At 46.1% G+C, this 3,988-nt stretch overlaps 1 long non-coding RNA gene across 1 annotated transcript; it reads left to right on the top strand.

Annotated features, from left to right (window-relative positions):
• The first annotated feature begins 853 nt into the window (after nt 1-853).
• On the top strand, nt 854-3,718 carry LOC147752598 (uncharacterized). Its single transcript, XR_015313631.1, has 2 exons — nt 854-954; nt 2,047-3,718. It is a non-coding gene; the product is annotated as an uncharacterized LOC147752598 (long non-coding RNA).
• Nucleotides 3,719-3,988: the final 270 nt, after the last annotated feature.

The raw sequence follows: 3,988 nt of genomic DNA, 5'->3' as shown, positions 1-3,988 counted from the left end.
TCTGATGGGAAACATAGACACAGCATTGTATACATCCAATACACTGAACTACTGTACATTAACAATTGAACCATATGCTATAGAATGCTACCTTTACACGAAAAGACGTTTTTTTTTTTCAAGGCGTTAGCCGAGTTTTCTACAGGTGGCTACCAGTGGAAGTTTGAGCAAAAATATAGATACTGTATGAGTACATTAGGTCTTTCAATGTGTTCCTTCCGGTACGGTAGTAATAACACATCGTCAGCAAGTACTTGTGGCCCTTAGGGCGTACGAACTAGGCCAGCTAACACAGCACAATGTTTTGTTCTCTCTGTTGGGACGAAGCGGGCAAGGAAAAATGCGCGAGTGGCAACGAGGCTGGGAGGGAAAATAGTGGTAATTTTTGTTGTATAAGAACGATAGATAAGGCACGCACAGTCCCAGAGATGTGGCAGAAAAGGCCCGGCCTGCATCTGCTGGTGGAAACAACGCGCAGTCCAGTAGTCGGCAGGCTTACTGCATCCGTTGATCTGTGGTGGCAATCGCGGCGAGTGTCAAGGCACGACCGTCGGACGCTGATCACGACCATCTCGACCAAAGGCTGTGGCCAGCCTGCGCCGAGTGCCGGGCGTAGGGGCAGAGCAGATCCGACCGAATGAACGGCAGCGGCTTTCGTGTGCCAGCGCCGATGGCTGCCACGACCACCACTGGTTCCAGCAGCAAAGCTACCGTTGGCTTGTCAAAGCCGCGCCAATCGGTTCGGTAGCAGCACGAGGAGGAGCTCTCCCGTGGAAAGGGCGCGTCAGTGAGCGAGGGTGGAAATCACAGACAAGTGACAGCCAGATACGGCAGAACTGAGCGAGTGCGCAAGCGATGCGGCGGTGCTGTGATGCACACTCGAACAACAATAACACAAGCAGCAGCAGCTATTGACAAGCACGGACGGCCAAACTGAACACCAACGCGAAAAGGGTAAAGGATAGGCAAGTGGCGTAGCATCTGCAATACATCTTTCAACCTAGCACGATGCGAGCGGGTGGAATCAGCCTGGCTGACTGGATGTTCCGACGAATCAGCGGAATCCAGTCCGTGCGTACCGCAGACAGCCGTTGTTACTAGCGGCTGGTAGGGAATAGAGCATGCACGTGTAGGAACGGATGTTAATGTAGATACTGAAACCAGCAGGGAGAGAGAAGGTGGGGAGGAAGGGGGAGATACACGTACCGTAAAGCTTTTCGCATGCTTCTGTGTTGTGGTTTCTGTGGCTGCGGTAGTGCAATTGGGATTGCAGCTAGTCTATCGTGCATGTAGAAACTGGCTTCTACAGTGTCGGAATTGAAGGAAATCTGTAGTCGAACTGCGGTCTTAGTCGTGAATGTTCGAACTCCTGTCATTTAGCGTTTTGGAGCAATAATCACTTGTCGGGGGGGGGGGGGGGATTATGTGCCCATTGCTCCGTAGACGATTTCTGAAATGTACAGAATAAGGTGATAAATGATTCTGCTAGGAACGAAGCTGATGACGATCACGTCAATAGAGATGTTTAATAATGGCGAGAAGCTATGCCGCCGATCTGATAAAACAAGGAATAAGATAGTTTGCATGAAGCACGATAATTACTGGTGAAAACGGTCCATGTCAGCTTGAACCAGTTTCCAATTGTTCTAATCGCACCGATCACAAAGCTGATGAAGAGCCTTACCTGTGTCAATCTTCACGCACAAACTAAGCTGCCACGCTAAAAGCTCTTCAGGTCATTTCAGCCTCGCGGAATATAATAAGGAGTACTTAGAAGGAAGAATCCTTCGATGCTGATGTGCAGAGAAAGTTGATGAAGCACTCATGCTCTCGCCCTCAGTGCAGCTGACACTGTTTTGTAACCATCACAATTAATTTAGTTAATGGATAGGCATCATGCTCATACTAACATGCTGAACAGCATGTTCGTTAACTTGACGCGTTCTTTCAAAGCGTTTTGAATGTGTTGATTAGACGTTGATGTTGGAAGTGATAACTTTTATGTCCTACCTAACTCCTTTTGGTCTTCCGTTTTCTTAAATTCAGGTTCCCGAATGCATGTTGTGGCTACTCGCAGAGTTGCAACATACTGGAACGTTCGATGGGTACCATTAAGTTTCTGTGGATGCCGTCGCCGCTCATCCGATCATCGGTGATTCGGTTGTACGATAAGGGAAAGGGCGCCTCTTTCGGTAGAGGAGGGCTTAGACACGGTGGCGTGGAGGACGCCAGTGGCCAGACCAGGAAAGGCTAGTGGCGCAACCAACCAGGACCAAGGACAAAAAAAGCAGAACCTACATGGGAGGAGAAGGAGGAGGTGGGGCGCGGCTCCGATGGGCAGGTACATCAGAGTGGGTGGGACCGCATAGAGTGGGACGGTGAAGCAACGTCAAGCCCCGCCACAGCCATCGCATCCTGGCGCCCCCGCAAGTCCGTTAACGGAACTGAATAACGGTACGGCCTCCCAACTCGACGTATCCATCAGACCGCGGCAATGCTATATGCTGCAGATACAGATCCCAGTAATTTGCTCCGTGTTTTTACTAAGTCTGTGTAGCATTAGAGCCTCAACAGGACTTCTACTGTCTTGCGTAATATATATGCGAACGGAGAAGGACTTGTATGAGAGAAAGCCTGTTTTCTGATCAAAGTGCAACAAGGAACTTTTCAATTCGATTTCATTTCAGTTCAAACAAACGTCATTCAAAACATGCAAGTTCTAAGGCCGCATCGGCTTGAGACTGAGGTCGAAGAGGGACCACATGAAAATCTTATGTAACGTAACTGATATGTAACAGCGTCGGCGAGAGCAGCGCTGGTACTATATTGTGTGTATACTGCAAGGGATGCCTAGACTCTGAACAGAATACGTTGCGGTTTTCAATGCAGTGTATAGGAGGCGCTAACGACTTTGATATATATGTATTGATAACTCGCAGAGTTTACTATGTATGTGATACCTGCTATAAAGTTGACTGGACTATTATCGTCCTATGGTCGTTTCGAAAAGGATAGTTAGAAAGCTGGGCAAAACGGAAGTCAATTGGCGCTAATACAAGCTGCAACACTGGATAACATAGTAAGACGAGTATAGTATTTTGGGCGTAATCTGAGGAAGTAGTTGCTCCAGTCTAATCTTTGTCCCAATGTCAAGCCAAGATACCTCGTGGAATGAACACAATTAAACGGCTGCATTATCAAAATTGATTGTAGTTCTTGGTAAGTTGATGGGATAACTGAGAAGCTTCAAAGAGAATGCAGTCTTATCTGAAAACTATTTGAAAAAGGCCAGGTGTATCACATCTACGTTTCACGTTAGTTACTTCATTCGCAGTGTCACGGATGCTTATGTTGGGGGACGATTTGCGAATCTGTCTTTGGCCTAGACGTCATTTTTACGGAATTTTATGCAGGCAAGCAGCATATTCATGTAAACAATGAACATGAATGGACCTAAAGTGGAACCTTATTGAACCCCCCACATGTTACTAAATAGTCATTTTAAACCACACTACTAACGTGTTGGGCTATTAAGAAGCGGTTGCTTAAGCAAGACTCTATCCAGCCGTAAACTACAAGGTAAAAGTCATAGTAGTAAATTTTTTTCAGAAAAAAAGTTGCGAGCAACGCATCTACAAATATGAGGAAATATAGAATTAAGGAAATATCACAGGGACAAAGGTGAAAAGAACCATATAGCGAATTAAAAAAATGAAAAGCTGAACTTTAAGGTGACGTTTGGTGCATTTTTGCGAGAACTTTGAAGAGGTTATCGGAAAATTGTCAAAGCCGTTTTCTTTGTATCTCTATAAGCAGGAATAATTTAGGAGATTTCAAACGATGCTGGAGAAAGAAGTAAGTTAAATATATGTACCAGCCGGTAACCAATTAATGTTTACTGAATGATGGAACGGCAGTAGGTCAGCTCTCCCAAAAATGGCAAGTGACAGAATCAGGCCTCCGATAATAGGTAAGCAATTAAAATAGA

The sequence above is a fragment of the Varroa jacobsoni genome, unplaced genomic scaffold (assembly GCF_002532875.2).
Source record: "Varroa jacobsoni isolate VJ856 unplaced genomic scaffold, vjacob_1.0 scaffold_1141, whole genome shotgun sequence".
Lineage (NCBI taxonomy): Eukaryota > Metazoa > Arthropoda > Arachnida > Mesostigmata > Varroidae > Varroa > Varroa jacobsoni.
This window is presented reverse-complemented; position numbering and strand designations above follow the sequence as displayed.